At 48.1% G+C, this 17148-nt stretch overlaps 1 protein-coding gene across 2 annotated transcripts in view; it reads left to right on the forward strand.

Annotated features, from left to right (window-relative positions):
• Positions 1-17148, forward strand: part of MMS19 (MMS19 homolog, cytosolic iron-sulfur assembly component) — a 1998114-nt gene that overhangs the window by 331340 nt on the left and 1649626 nt on the right. The window lies entirely within an intron of this gene.

The following is a 17148-nucleotide window of genomic DNA, read 5'->3' on the forward strand; positions in this document are numbered from 1 at the left end:
TTCTGCCATTGTGGCAAGTTGTGCATTAGCGGAGTCTGTGGCCGTGCGCCACTTCAGAGTTTAAATTCTTCTGAATTTCTCTTGTCGTTAGCGTTCGCATTAATTCAACGGTTGATACTAAGATTCTCAACGGCGGATTCTGGCTACCAAACGAACCAGATGTCTGCCCCAACAACAGGCTTCGGCCTACACCTGGCTTCTGCCTACAAGTAGGGAGAGCGGGGGAACTGATCCTTTCGTATTCAGAGAATGCATACCCACATTTCCTGCCCCTACTACTGTCGTCTTGCTGCCTTTCGGTCTTCCTTCCTTTATGGAGCACACTCCCTTAAGTTTTGCCCTACGTGCAACGGGAAACTTCCGTGGGTAGACAGACCGAGTTTGTAACCACTACCTTCCCACGTGAGCATCTCGAATCTTGTTGTCCTGCATGCAAGCTCTTTTGCCCAAGACCCTAAAGGAGCGCAGGACCAAAAGGTGGGTGGCATGCGCCATGTTGGCGGGGACGGAGACCGCCACTGAGATCTTCGAATCTGACCACAAAGTCCAAGGCAGCCGACCCTCTGACTTGATGCTCGAAGACACCACAGAGGAACGGTCTAATTCCCACACTCCTGTCCCCAGCCTCGAAAGGCAGTCGTAGTGCACTGCTATGAGGAAGGGCTATGGCGACGCCGGGTTACCCATAGACCCCTCTTACCATAAGCACACACCCCACAAGCGTCTCTTGACAACCTCGTTGAAGGAGGACAGTGCACTGTCGGTCGGTGCCTCCCAGCCCACAAACTACGCCGACCGCGCCCCCGCTGTAGTTCTTCCTACCCGTTTACCACATGGCTATTATTCTGACACTTGGCGAAGGGTGCGCATAAACAGCGTTCAACGGCTGAGATGGAGACACTGAAACTACTGTTGAAAAAGAACAAGCACTCAGAAAAACACCATAAAGAGCCCTGTGCTCATAATAAAGAAGCTCCTCAGACTCCTGGTGACAATGAAGAAGAATCCTCCCCTCTGTCTTCTGCCCTCAGCAAGAAGCGCCCTGCAGAGAGCCCCAAGGGCACTGCTCCAACAGTAGCACCTCCTGTGACAAAGGACACCCGGTGGCCCCAAGCTCCATCCTGTCTGCTACCCCATGGACCCAGACACAATTTGAGGATACTCTGGGGAAAATCTCATTCTTTGTGTATTTTATGAGCAGGCTGTCCACTCTTTCAAAGCCTTCTGAGCAACCTCCTGTACCTCCTCCAGTGCCAGTGGCACCTTTTCTGCCTGCCCCACACTAGCCACCCAGAGAATCCTCACAAGGTTCTCTTTACAAAGACATGCAGTCCACTCAAGCAGACCAGGACATGTGGATAGATGATCAGGGTGACCCCGGTCAGGATGGTGATACCTACCTACAGGACCAAGGCGACCCAGACCTCATCTTCGTTGGCCCCACTGACCCACCCATAGTAGAAGGTAGTTGCTCATCTCCCATGGCGGACCAGCCACTCTACAATGAGCGGCTGAAGAAGGCTGCTCACCACTTTGGCATCAAAACAGACAAAACCAGCCCCGCATGGATTGACTTTGTTGAGGATATTCTCAACGAGAAGAAAGCGGTTAGCCAAGCCAGACTTCTCCTGGAGTCTACTAAGAAGAAGGTCTCTGCATCCTGGTCTAGCCCCTCCCTTACTAGGGCAGAAAAATCCTTCAGACACTCTCCTTCAGATCCCCTCTATATTAGGGGTCACGCTAAGCTGAACTCCCTTGTGGTGACAACCACAAGAAAGAGAGCTGGTGTTCCTCTCTAAAGCTCAGAAAACACCCAACAAGGAATGCAAGAAACTGTACACTCTAGATAAGCGTATCACAACCTCTGCTGCATACCTTACTAGGATAGCAAATAACACCACTTTGCTGGCCAGCTACAGCAGCACCCAGTTTGATGGGGGTTTCACAACACCTGGACTCAGTACCAGAAAGGCATGATTTACGAAGATCGCTGCAGAGGGGAAAGAATGTCTTGGACTCTGCAAACACCTCAGGAAGAGTCGTTGCAGAGACAACCTTCCTTAAGACATTCCTGGCTTAGACTCTGGATTTAAGCCAGAGACACAAGCGGCACTAATTAATACACCCATCGAGGAGGACCTCCTCTTTGGCAAAGCAGTCGACGACCAGCTGGAAACGGCAAAGGAGCAGCATGAGACCATCAAGACCCTTTGCCAGATTTCCAGCAAACCCTTCAACCCAAGGGGAGCATTTAACGCACAGAAAAACCTTCAGACGTAAGGCTCAGGAAAACAGGAACAAGCCGGAGCAAGCACGTCTGGCGCCGCCTCCTATATAGTCGACACACCCAGACATCCTACCAGTACCAGCAGCATGGGTTTTGTGGCGGGAAAGGACACGGCAGGGCTGCAGCCTCTTGAGGCGCAGCAGGCTCTGCTGCCAAATGACGTGCCAATTCACATTCCCTCCCATGGATCCCCAGTCAGGGGTTACATAACACTCTTCGCCCAGCAGCGGGAGGGAATGTCAGACTGCTGGGTCTTAGATACAGTGGCCAAGGGATGCTGTTCCTTGAAACATCTCACCACCATCCACCGCACGTAGGACGCATGTACTCCACATCTCAACATCCTCAAGGAGATGGGAATCCTGTTACAAAAAGGAGCTTGTGCCCGAAGGTATTTATTCATTGTACTTCCTTACTCCAAAGAACGATCTTACAATGTGCCCAGTGCTGGAACTGCTCCCCTGCAAATACGTATATCATCAAATCTCAAAAATTCAGGATGACAACATTGCAGGAAGTCATCCCACTATTGAAAATAAGCAACATTGGACATGAAAGATGCATACTTTCATATTTTAATGTTGACTGCGCGCATAAAATACCTCTGGTTCATATTGGGAGATGAACACTTCCAATTCAAGGTGCTACTATTCGGTATTGCATCAGCCTCCAGGGTATTAACTAAGGTCCTAGCAGTGGTGGCCGCCCACTTTCGAAGGCAGTCCATTCCAGTGTACCCTATACATAGATGACTGGCTAATTACCGGGGACTCTCCCCAGAGGTGCATTCAAAGCACGCAGCAAGCTATCATTCTGCTGTTCCAATTGGGTTTCTCCACAAACTAAAAAGCCAAGTCAAGTGCCCAGCTAAGTAAAGCAATTTCTGGGGGCACCAATCAAAACGGACGCCAGACTATTCTATCCCTCCAAAGAGAGGGTCCAAAACATGCTGTTTCAAACACCTTAGTGTTCAAACACGCAGCCAGTCGTCGGGTGATGGTACGGAAGGAAATGCACCTGCTAGGAATGATGGCTTCCTGCATCTACCTAGTGCCACACGCCAAGCTGCGCAAGCGTCCACTGGAAGAGTGGCTAGCGAAAAAATGGTCGCAAATAAGCGGGTTGTGGTGCAATCTAGTGGTGTTTTTTGCAACCTCTGGTTCAATCACTACGGTGGTGGAACAGAGACCATCTTCTAAAGAGACAACCTTTCCACGCAGCAGCGATCGAGGCCACTCAAACAGATGCATTTATGACGTGGTGGGGTGCTCACTTCCTGCATCAAACTGTTCACGGTCGGTGGACACAGGCGCTAACCAAGAAGCACATCAACCTTCTGGAACTAAAAGCTATTCTCAAAGCACTTCAAGCCTTCAAGACTCTGCTAGTGCACAAAACAGTCCTAGTCCTTACGGACAGTACCACAGCCATGTGTTAGGTAAACAAACAGGGGGGTACACACTCTCCAGGGCTGTCCAAACTAGCCCAGGACATCTGGTGGTGGACACTGCATCACATGTTCCTAGTGGCACAACATGTTCCGGGGGAACTCCATTCTCTGGCAGATGTACTCAGCAGAAGTACAATGCAGCCATTCATGCTCTGAAGGTAACTAAACACAGACATGCTAAACAACATCTTCTCAACGTGGGGGTTCCCAGAGATGGACCTTTGCGCAAAACACTGGAAAACGCGCAATGCCAAAATTGCGCATTCAGGTTTCCCCCAAAAGGATCCAAGGGGAACGCACTTCTGATGAACTGGTCAGGGAATTTTGCATGTGCTGCACCCTCCCTATTCTCTCTACCCACCCAATGCCTCTTCTCAACAAAATAGTCCACAAGCTGCAATGGGAACCAGTAACAATGATTCTAATCGCTCCATTGTGGGCCTGCCAGATATGGTTCTCGCACCTACAAATGATGTCCCTGTGTCCTCCCATGAAACTATCCTGCACAGACAACCTGTTGACCCAGGATCAGGTAACGTTAAACCCATGCCTGCAGAAGCTGAATTTAGCAGCTTGGCTCCTGGGGTCATAGAGTTTGGTCACTTAGCTTAGACCAAAGGTGCATGGAAATACTCAAAAAGGCACCGAAGCCTAACACAAGGCGCTGCTATTTTAACAAATGGAAGCGCTTTGTGTTATGGTGCAGAACAGTCTCTCAACCCAACCCGCTGTTCTCCAACCAATATAGTCCACTACCTGCTCTACCTACTTGACTTGGGATTAGTCTTTAACTCGCTCAAGGTATACCTTTCGGCTCTCTTGGCTTACATCACGTCTCGAAACAAAATATTGTGGTCAAAGGTGCCCGTAGTTAAGGCTTTCATGGAGGTTGTGAAAAAAACAGTACACTCCCATCTCTAATCCTACTAACGGCAGGGACCTCAATGTCGTACTCACAAGGCTCATGGGTGCCCCCTTCTGGCCTATGCACAAGGCCAGCCTTAAACATCTGACATTCACGACGGCCTTCCTCATAGCCATTACCTCTACCGGAAGGGTTCGCGAACTACAAGCTCTGTGGGTACAAGACTCTTTTGTAGTTTTACACAAAGACAAGGTGGTGCTACTCACACATCCTCGCTTCTTGCCCAAATTCAGATCAAAATTCCATGTCAATCAAACTAAAGAGCTTCCTGCGTTTTTTTCAAAACCCTACAAATGCATCAGATAGAAGTATACACACACTGGATGTACACAGAGCAGTCATGTTCTACTTTCAAAAGACCAAGTCGATCAGGAAAACAGATTGTTTCTTTGTTTCGGTAGCCTTTGGGAGAGAAGGGGGTCCCTATTTTGAATGGATTGTGTCCTCCCACGTATTCCAAACCTTTGATAAATCCATTTCCAGCTTGATGGCCTTGGGGGGGGGGGGGGGGTAGGTGGTGGGAATATTCGCAGTAGAGGGTGCTGCACACCGACATCCCTCGAGTCGGTGTCCCTCGAAGGCCTCCGTATCAGTGCCGATGTCACCATAGGTATAAATAGTCTTACGCAGCGTCCGTTGCTTAGTTCCATTTTTCCACGCTTCGTAAGCCTCTGAGACGGAAACACTCGGTTCTTCACTAAATTATTCATAAATCTTCATCCTACGATGGCATCTTCGTCCGCTTCATCGACGCCACGATCCGGCTTCAAAAAATGTTGAGATTGTGGAAAAAAGATGTCATTAACAGATCCTCAAAGGATCTGTTTGTAGTGCCTGGGATCAGAGCACCAATGTTTGGAATGTGAGGACTGTATGTCCATGACGGCGAAAGCCTTGAAGGAGCGTAGGGGGAAGCTAGAAAGAGGCAAGACTGTTCAATCTTCTACCTCTTCGAAATTGACCTTGGCTGAGTCGAGACATTCATCTCCTCACCATCGTAAGAAACATTCCCGATCGAGATCTCGAAGCGGCTCCCACCACTCTTCGAGATCGAGACATTCTAAGAAGAGGCGTCCTAGATCTCTTTTCCTCTTCATCTTCTAATTCCCCAGAAAGGGTCACCTGCCCCACTAAACACAGCTCTCCAGCTAAGTGGGAGGAATTTTGCAAGAAAATGCTTAGCGTCTTCGAGAACGCTGCCCTGTCCCCCTCGGAGATACCTAGAGGTGATACCCCGGGTGACCCAAAAAACAAAAATGCTGTGAGTTGTTGAACCCGGCAAAAAAAGCCTTGAGAGCATCACAAACCCTTGAGTAAGGGCAAGAATTCTTCGAATAAAACTGCGTCATCGACGCCATCGTCGACGGTACCTGCGACGCACAAGTCTGTGTCATCGACACCGTCGTAGATGCTGTCTTCGACCCTGAGGAAAGAGGGGCCCTCGAAGCCTACATCGACAACTACATCTCTATCCCAAGCAGTTTCCACCAGTTTGGCACCCTCTTCTCTTGAAATGGGTTTTACCCCATATTCACGCTCTGAATATTTCAGAGCTTTATCCTCTATCTATGAGGAAGGAGAGGACTCTGATAATGAGAGGCCTTTTGGTTTACAAGCTACAAGAGTTCCCATTCCAGAGGAACTAATATCTGAAGAGACTAGATTGAGAGATCTTAAGGAATCTTTACAAGATGCCAGTGGCATAGATACCTCTAAAGAGGCAGATTTTGCCAGACCAGAACCTGGAGAGCATGCTGAAATGCCTTACACAGCCCTATGGCAAGAATTATGGAGTTGATGGGGTGGACAACAAATGCACCCTCTTTCCAACAAGATGATCTAACAGACATCTTAGATAAAGGGCCTCAAGAAGACCCTATAGTTCCTTTTCATGCAGCATTGCAGAGAAAAATAGCTGCAAATTTCCGAAACACCGGAGGTTATCCCTGCAGTAAATAAAAAGCTCTCTGCGAAGTACAGAAGTACAGAGTTTCGGCCTCAGACCCTGTATACCTAAGTAAACACCCAACCCCAGAGAGTTTAGTAGTGCAGGCAGTGACGTCATCAAGTAGTAAGTCTGCATACCCCAGCATACCACAAGATAGAGACGATAAAAGATTTGACGCCATGTCTAAAAAGATCTTTTCAGCATGCAGCATGGCACTTATCTATTAACGCCGCTTGCATGCTAGCGAGATTCAGCCACACTCTTTGGGAGTGCGCTTCATCGGCGGCTGACCGTCTCCCAGAAGGAGAGGAACGAGACACATTCTTGAATATCATCAAGGATGGAAGGATGCGATGTGCGAGTCCCTCCAAACAGGTCTCCACTCTGCTGACAGCATCAGCAGAGCAATGGCGGCGAGTACCACAATCCGCAGATTTGCGTGGTTGCAGAAATCTGGTTTTGCTCCTGATGTACAAGCCAGGCTCCTGAATATGCCCTTACGGCACCTCTCTATTTGGCAAGAAAGCGAAAGCTGATGACAGTCTGGAGAAATTGTAAACCTCAAAGGCGGCAGTAAAATCACTTGGGGCTGTGATTTGTCAAACTCCAAATCACCCCACAGGTGCGTCCTGGAAGGGGAAGCCCTTTCGTTTTTACTCTGCATTCAGAAAAAACAGGGCAGCCAGCTCAAAGGGGCCAGAAACGATTCGCCCGTGGTGGATGGGTCAAAGGTACCAAGCCCGCGTCAGCAGGTGCTGCTTTACCCTCCGCATCTGTGTCAGCCGCTTCTAAACCCCTCTGAGGTCTCCCCACACAAAACAGTAGGAGGCAGGTTAACTCAACATCTGACAGAATGGCAGGCTATTACGTCAGATGCTTGGGCTTTGGAAACAGTTGCCCAAGGTTACTGCCTGCTTTTCCTACACACTCCTCAGTCATCCATCGGGGAACAACTTTGAAGCTTCCAGACCCGCTCCTTATGCAGGAGATTTCAGACCTGCTAGAGAACGGTGCCATAGAACCGGTGCATGTAGCGGAGAGGAACAAGGGTTGGTATTCCCCCTAATTTCTAATACCAAAGAAGGACAGAGGATTGAGACCCATCTTGGGCTTGCGAGAATTGAACAAATTCCTCAGGAAAGACAAGTTCAAGATGGTAACCCTTTCTCAGATCCTTCAGGCCCTCCAGTTTCAGTATTGGTTGGTATCTCTGGACCTTCAGGATGCTTACTTTCATGTGCCAATCCATCACAAGCACAGGAAGTACCTAAGGTTCGCCATTGGCCGCTCTCACTATCAATTTCGGGTTCTGCCATTTGGGCTAACCTCCGCCCCAAGGGTCTTCACCAAGCTAATGGCGGTTGTGGCAGCAAGTCTGAGGGAAGGGATTCATGTCTACCCCTACCTGGACGACTGGTTAATCAGAGCAGTATCACCGGAACAAGCTCAGGACCTTCTAGATTATGTTTGCCACTTCCTACTCAAGCTGGGCTTCTCCCTCAACTTAAAGAAGTCACAGATAATACCATCACAGAAACTCAAGTTCATTGGAGTACTCCTGACCACATCCCTGGGAAAAGCCTCGCCACCAGTGGTGAAGGCTCAAGATATTCTACAGATGGTCACCAGGTTTCAAAATTCCCAGTGTCTACCAGCCTTCGACTTTTTGAGTTTGCTCGGCCTCATGGCATCCTGCATTTTTCTAGTGCCAGAGGCTCGCCTGAGCATGAGATCTCTCCAGCGAGTGCTAAGGACCCAGTGGTCACAATTTTCAGGAAGAATGTCAGATCTTCTACAAGTCCCAGACAGAGTAGCACGAGACCTTCAGTGGTGGGCCTGTCGGGAGAACATCTTGAAAGGAGAACAGTTTTGGCAACCATGGCCGGAGATAACGTAGTCACGGGCGCTTCACTCACGGGGTGGGGAGCCCATGCCAACGACTTGACCATCAGCGGTCGTTGGCCTCCATCGGAGTCCAGACTACACATCAACCTATTAGAGCTGAGAGCGATCAGGCTAGCGCTGAAAGCTTTCCTGCCATCAATACAGGGACATTTTTTTCCCTGATGACGGACAACACAGTGGCCATGCACTACCACAACAAAAAAGTAGACGTAGGGTCAATGCCACTGTGCAGAGAGGCAGTTAGCTCTGGTTCTGGGCAATTCAAGAAGGAATCTCTTTATTGGCAGCTCACCTAGCCAGAGAGAAGAACTCGATGGTGGACGCTCTGAGCAAGCAGAACAGTTTCCCACGAGTGCAAACTAACTCATAAAGTCCTTCAAGAGATCTTCGCCCTTTGGGGAACCCCTCAAGTGGATCTGTAAGCCACCAGTATCAACCGGAAGTGCGATCAGTATTATTGCTTAAGGGAATTTCCCACGAGAGGAGCTCTAGGGGACGCGTTCGTGGTGGACTGGGAGTTTCCACTTCTGTACGCGTTTCGTCCGGTCCCCGTCATTCCACAAGTGAACAGGAGATTGAGGAGATTCTGGAAACCCATGATCCTAAATGCCCCGGATTGGGCCAGGAGAACGTGGATCCCGGATCTTCTAGACATGTCCATCTGTCCTCCGATTCGTCTTACACAGAGAGGATCTTCTCTCACAGGAGGGAGGTAAGGTTCTCCATCCGGCTATCAGGACTCTCAACCGTCACGCTTGGTTTCTGAAAGGTTGAGATACAAGGATTGGGACCTCCTGGATGACGTAATGGAGGTGTTGCTTTCAGCCAGGAGGCCAGCAACAAAATCTTTATACCGCTGCCGTTGGAACAAATTGTGCAGCTGGTGTAGAGACAAGAATATTGACCCTTTCATGTAATACACTGATGGTGTTATCTTTCTTACTATACTTGGCAAATTCAGGCCTTCAACTTGGCACAATCAAAGGTTACCTTGCCGCGCTGTCAATCTTTAAGTGCACGCCGAGGAGCCTTCATATTTCAAGTTGCCCATAGTCATTCAATTTCTGAAAGGGTTGACTAATGTCTTTCCCCCCCAACTCCTTTTCAAGTTCCCCTGTAGGATTTAAATCTAGTCTTGAAATTTCTAATGGGTACCATTTGAACCTCTTCATTCCTGTCCATTAAGGTTTCTCACTCTTAAAACAGTCTTCCTAGTGGCTTTAACTTCTGCTAGAAGAGTGAGCGAATTACAAGCTTTATCTTGCAAACCTCCTCATACAGTCTTTCACAAAGATAAGGTAGTTCTACAAGTGAAGCCAAATTTCCTCCCAAAGGTGATCTCAGAATTCCACATCACACAAAAAATAACCTTACCTTCATTTTACCCTCCTCCCCATCCAGGGAAAGAGGAAGAGAGATTGCACAGGCTGGATCCAAGGTGTGCCTTGAGTTTTTACAATAACAGACTTGCAAGGATTAGACAAGCGGATCAGTTGTTTGTGTGGGGTATGCAGGACATAAACTAGGTTTACCTATCATGAAACGGACCATCTCTAGATGGATAATCTAACTATCATAGAGTGCTATAAATTGGCAGGAAAAGAGCCTCCTCAACATCTCTGGGCTCATTCAACCAGGGGTATTGCAGCCTCTTCAGCTCTCCAAAGAGGAGTTCCAATTAAAGACATATGTGCGGCTGCCACATGGTCGTCTGCACATACTTTCACCAAATTCTACAGTCTAGATTCCTCCACTAGCCAGGAGACAACATTTGGGAAAGCTGTGTTGCACTCTGTGCATTTTTTTAAAAATCATTACATTTTACCCCCCTCCCGCCTCCTATACACATTACTGATTTGGGAGTCTATCAAAGATAAGGAATACGTGGGAGGACACAATCCATTCAAAGAAAGTTACTTACCAACTGTAACGTTCATTCGACTGGATGTTCTTCCCACGTATTCCTTATCGCCCCTCCCATCCTTCTCTGCAGTAAAACCTCCCTTGTAGTTGCAGCCTACGCTCCTTCAAGGGTACTAACCATCTCATACAAGGCAAAAACAGCACCTCAAAACGGAACTGAGCAACGGATGCTGCGCAAGACTATTTATACCTATGGTGACGTCGGCGCCAATACGGGGGCCTTTGAGGGACACCGACTGCGGCCAACAAGCTGGAAATGGATTCATCAAAGATAAGGAATACGTGAGAGGAACATCCAGTCGAAAGAGCGTTACAGTTGGTAAGTAACTTGTTCTTCTAAAGCAGCAATTTCTAAATCAATTATCAACTGCATCCAACTCTGTTACTCTCTTGCCAAGTGAACATTGCCCTTTAAGCCCAGAACACACTCAACTAGAGGCACTTTGGGAACTTTAACCTTCATAGCAAACTTGCCTCTAGATGCCATTTGCAAGACTGCCACTTGGAGTTCAGTACATACCTTCACCCAACATTACTGTCTGGACATGCATTCTAGGGGTGATACACAGATGGGACGACCATCTCTTTGCTGCGCTACAGTCTAATAACCCACCTCCTTCTACTAGTACTGCTCGCTAATCTATGCAAAGCAAATGATTCTAAGCAGACCCTCAAGCCTCAGAAGGGATACATAACTCGCTGTAATTGTATTTCTGATAGTTGTATCTTCTTCACATGCGCCAGGCCCTCCCTCCGCTCTGAGAAGAAGGTGCTTGGGAAAGAAGCATAGATCTTTCACAACTCATGGTCTCTTCCTACACTTCACGCTACAACTTGCACTCCCTCTTCTCAGAAACGAATAATCCGAGGGACCTCGATGAGTGAGTGATCATGGGCACAGGGTATGTCACAATAGGGATAGTATTACAGTGTCACCCTGTTGACGGCCCTTTCCGAACTTCGATAAACTTCATGTGCAATACTCGCTTCCACTAGATGTCAGCCTATGCAAAGCATGTGAACCTAAGCAGATACAAGCATCAGAAATATGATTACGTTGAGTAATTTATCCCATATTAATGTTATGACTAGGCAGATTGCTCCCTTTTCCCCTGGTGCCCCAAATGTGGAGGCCAATAAAATCAGCATACTGCTTTTTGCAGACATGGCCATTCTCGTACCCACAACACGGAGTGGCATCAGGAAACAATCTGATATAACAAGCTGTATCCAAAAAAGGGTTGGAAATCAAAGGAGGACCAAAGCCATGTTGTATACTGCAAGGGCGGAAAGGGCGTGAACTTCTATGTAAATGATAAGATTGATGAAGTCGATTTTTAAGATTACCTTGGAATCGAATTTAACAGGGATACTTGCTGGAGTAAGCACCTCTTGAAAAATATATGAATGCTGATTCGTAGAAGTGTGATCACTTTAAAATGTGCAAATTCCATTGTCAATTAAGATGATATAGTAGCAATGGACATTTATAAATTGCAAAGAGCGCCAGCTTAAATTTTTGGAGCTGAACTTGCTTGGTGTCGGTGTGTCTGAGAAAGCATATTACCAATATTGGGTCTCCCTAAATGTGAACAGACAGTATTAATCCATTTAGAATAGGCTTGAATGGGAATAGAATGTTATATTTAGCTCCTATACAGTATCTGGCACGCCTTTGGGCAAATCCATGCATGGTGACTTATAAGGGAGCATTAATAGATATGTGATAATGTTTTGACCTCAAAATGGGTTAATCACACATGGAATACAGCCAAAATACTACAACTGTTTTTTTTGAGGAACTCCTGCTGGCAGCCACTGTTGTGCTCAAGCTGCAGTAAAAGAAGCCATATTGTGTGGCTATGGAAGAAAGTTCACAAAGATGTGTAAGTAGCTCACTAGCCCAAGTATTATGAATAAAAGCAATGCTGGGTTTGAGGGATTACTTGATATGGTTTAACCTACTTGGGAGAGAAGCGTATATCTTTAATTCTGGTATACTTCCACTGGCCACAGCAACTACGTTTTGGAATTACTGAACTGATTTGTGCTCGATAAAATACAGCAAAGGAAGTGGTCCATGCAATTTTCTTTAGTTCCCCAAAGATATCTCCTAAAATAACTTGAAAATCTAAAAGATCAGTAACCTTAACTCTTGTGTACATCTAACACCCACATGGAATTTGTTTATGCAGTGGCTAACGTATTCGGGATAGCATGGTACTGTGTAAAGAAATGCATTGTGTTGAAAAGTCGACTGAGACAGTAAACAGCAAAGATTTTCTGTGGGTAAATATTAATTGCACTTATTCTTTGGAGGATGGGTACCCAGAAATGACATTTTAAGTTATTTGGTGGCCGATTGTCTTAATTTAGTGGTGTTACTTTGCAGGTTTAAAATGGTGGTCAATGTTTTTTTTAAGAGCACAGGTGTCCTCAATTTTTGAACTTCAAAATTGTATTTCTGATGCTTGTTAATCTGCTTAGAATCACATGCTGTGCATATAGTCCGACATCTAGTGGTAACCGTAGAGTATTGTATCTTGTCTTTCGAGGATCAAAAGGGGACGTTGGCATAGGCGTGTCTGTAACACTATCCCTAACGTGATGTGTAGTGTATCCAGAAATTCTCACGCATCGAGGTCTCAGATTATTTTTTTTACGCCCAGCTAGCTGGTCGCCTTATGCAGAGCTCTACCTAAATTGCAAATTTGTTAAAATCCTGACCTTTGGTCATTTATACAACATTCGTCCCCTCTTCGACGATTACTGTGCCGCCGCCGGAGACAGAACAACCGACTTCGATGGCTGGTGTTCTGGTCGGCATGTCGACCGCGTGGCTGGGCCTTCTGGCCTGCCTACACAGTAGGGAGAATGGGGTCTGGGGGTTTCTTTACTTTAAGAATGTCTTTCCTTCTCCCCCTCTTTGCCCCTTTGGTATTGTCATCGCTTTTGTTTACCTGCGCTATGGACAGGACTCCCTTTTAAATTTTGCCCTTCCCGTAAGGGAAAATTTCCCTGGAAAGCCGGCACCCACCGTGCAATAGTGTCTCCCCCTCAATCACGTTGACGTGTCCTGTCGGCACTGTAAGCTCCTACGGCCTAAGACCATAAAGGAGTGTTGTGTAAAACGGTGTGTGGCCTATGCGATCTCGCAGGCCGAGTGTAGCTCCCCTGCCGCCACAGCCGCTGAAAGTGATGAGGCCCAAAGTGACGACCATGGCTCTGACCGGACGCCATTGACCTTACACCGGAGCAGATTCGCTCCAAGACATCCATCCCCAGCCCCGATGGGCACAACGCAAGTCCTGCTATGGGGGAAGATCTACTCCGGTGACTAGGATGCACCCACATCACATGGAACTAAATACACAAACCCCGGTACCGCCGCAACCTCTGTCGAAGCGGTCCAAGGCGCCAACAGCTGCGTCGGGTTCCTCGACCACACCCGCCGATTGGCAGCCCTCCCTGCAACCCCGCCAGCGTCATGCGTCCGGGAAATCTGCAAGTAAGCGCACCAGCACCAAATCCCTCAAGGCCGTCGACGCACCTTCCAAGAGCGCACCAACGCTTAAAAAAAGCTCTGGTTGCGCTGAAAGTTTCAGCGCAACCGCCCTCCCAGCCTAAACACCTTCCTGTAACACCGAACATCAGCGAAAGCCTCGCAAAGATTGTCTCGACGACCCATAGATAAGACGAAAGACATATCGGGACGCCCGCAAGGGCGGGATAGGCCCAAGAATATGTCGAAGGAGACGCCAGAATGGCCAAAAGAGTGGCAGGACTTTACAGAGAGTCCCCAGCCTTTGTCTAAGACTTTCAGTGAAAAATCTCGATGTTCTAGGCTGCAGGATCCTCTAGAGGAACCCTTTTCCCCTTTAGACGCCTTTGGGTCATCTATATGGACTAGGGAGAAATTATAGATTTGTATGAACAGGGTAGAAAAATGTGCAGATTTTTCAGAGGTTCACTCCAAAAAGGCATTGTGAGGAGATCCCCTATGATGTACCCACAATAACTAAATACCAGAGGACCTCAGGCACTCTTCATGAGGAGGTCTTTGACGGATCAGATCCTGAAGAGGTTCCTCTTGGCCCTTATGCACAAGGGGTTGACCCTTATGCACAGGGGGATGATCTTTTATTTGATCCTCATGATCACACCCCGGGTTGGGGGAGATGACCAACCAGTTAATGAGAACCCACCTTGGCTATCCACTACCCTGGACCCAGATGCCATTTGCCTTGACCCCCCCCCCCCCCCCCCCCCCCGTCTGCGTCGGGCCTCTCCTGTGGACGACCAAATGGCGTTTAAAGCCATTCTTGGGAAGGCAGCTGAGCACTTCCAAATAGCCACACAGGAGGCAGTGGTAGACTCAGATTTTGTGGAGAACATTTTAAAAGAAAAGCCTCAGGCTAGCCAAGTTACTCCACTTCTCAATTCCATCAACAGGCGTATCACTCCCTCTTTATTGACACCCTCTCAAATCAGAGCTGTTAATCCTAGGGTGGAAAAACTTTGTAGGCCCTCCCCAACTGATCCCCTATATATTAGGGGTCATGCCACACCAGATTCTCTGGTGGTCACAATGACGATGACAAGGAAGAGGGCGGGGGTCTCCTTGTCTACAGGCGGATCGCCACCAAAGAGTGTACAAAGTTGTATGCTTTAGGAACAAGAATCACCACTGCTGTGGCTTACTCCACTCGCATAGACAATAATACCACGCTCGTGGCTAGTTATTCAGATGTCCAGTGGAACATACTGCAGGAAGTCACAGAACCAGTGCGCTCCCGCCTACTAGCAATCGTGGTGGAGGGCAAACGGGTCCATCACAACATCCTCAAGTATACCTTGGATGCTGCTGAAACAGCTAGTCGTACCCTGGCCCATGGTACCCTTTTAAAGCGCCATACCTGGTTGAGGAACTCCGGGTTCAAACCCGAGACTCAAGCGTCGTTGATTAACAAACCTGTGGAATATTCCAATCTGTTTGGAAAGGCGGTTGACAAGGCGCTAGAGACCACCAAGAAGGAACACGTGACCCTCAGATCTTTGAACCAGATTACTCAAAAACCTTTTCAACAAAGAGGTGGGAAGTTCTCGCTGCTCCTTTCGCAGGCAATCCTATCAACGTTCCCCACATAATCAGTATGGCTCAGAGAACAATTGGTCTTCGAGACAAGGTTCTAACACCCCCAGTACTTACCCTCCCAGAGGACAACGTCGGGCAAAGGGAAGGGGTTGTAATGCCACCCCTACAGGCCACCCAGCCTCTGGTAAAAAAAAAAGACTTTCGAATCCGGGTCCCTCCCATGCCTCCCTGGTAGGGTGACGCTTAATATTATTCCTGCATGCATGGGAGGGGATCACATCGGACCAGGGGGTGCTCCAGACCATCCCCCATGGGTACTGTATCGAGTTCAGCCAGCCACCTCAGTACAGACCTCAAAGATCCAGGCGCCTGACACCGGAACACCTCAAGATCCTGCTAGAAGAGGTCAAGATACTGCAGAAGAGGTGCGCTATCGAAGTCGTCCCCGTTCTACAGGTAAACAAGGGTATTTATTCAATATACTTCCTTGTACCCAAAAAGGATCTAACCACGCGCCCTTCTCATGAAGGGGTATTACATGGCAACATTGGACATGAAAGATGCATAATTTCATATTTCAATGTGACCGGCACACAGAAAGTACCCAAGGTTCATGATAGAGGGCACGTACTATCAGTTCAAAGTCCTTCCCTTGGGCATTGCCTCAGCCTCAAAGGTACTGGTAGTGGCAGCATCTCAACTGTGCAGGCAATCCATCCCAGTTCATCCTTACCCCCAACAACTGGCTTATAACCAGGAACTCCTACGAAACATGCCTAGCAAATACTCAAAGGACAGTTCACCTTTTATTCAGTCTGGGCTTCTCCATAAACGAGAAAAAAAATCCAGCCTCGACACCAGCCAAGTCGAGCAGTTTCTAGGGGCTCTCATTCGGACAGAAGACTGTCTCGTCTTCCCCTCCAACGAGAGGGTTCAAAACATGCTGTTTCAAATGCCTTGGTATTTAGCTGGTCGCGAGGTGACGGTACGCAAGGCAATACGACTGTTGGGTATGATGGCGTCCTGCATTTACTTTGTTCCTAACGCGCGTTTGCACATGCGCCCCATGCAAGAGTGGCTAAACAGCCAATGGTGTCAGCCCAGCGGACAAGGGATGATCAAGTGGTCGTCTCGGTAGCCCTCGTTCTCTCTGAGGTGGTGGTCGAGGGAAAACCTCTTGAAGGGAAAAACCGTCACCAGCCCCGCAGTAGAAGCCACTCTCACGACGGACGCATCCCTCACAGGGTGGGGGAGCTCACCTTCAACAGACGGCACACTGGGTTTGGTCCCCAGCGGTAGCTTCCAACCACATAGACCTGTTGGAGTTACTAGCAGTGTTCAAAGCACTGAAGGCCTTTCAGACACAGCTACAGGGAAAGACAGTGCTGGTCCTCATGGGCTGCACCACAGCCATGTACTACCTGAACAAGCAAAGGAGCACTCATTCTCCAGGGCTGTCCAAACTATCTCAGAACATTTGGAAGTGGGCTCTCAAACACAAGATGTTTCTATTGTCTCAACACGTTCCAGGGGAACTCAATCTTCTGGCAGACATGCTCAGCCGAGACTTCCCACTGCCCTTAGAGTACGAATGGTGACTACACGAAGACATTGT

Source organism: Ambystoma mexicanum, chromosome 8 (assembly GCF_040938575.1).
Source record: "Ambystoma mexicanum isolate Mex_15411 chromosome 8, UKY_AmexF1_1, whole genome shotgun sequence".
In the NCBI taxonomy this organism is placed as follows: Eukaryota; Metazoa; Chordata; class Amphibia; order Caudata; family Ambystomatidae; genus Ambystoma; species Ambystoma mexicanum.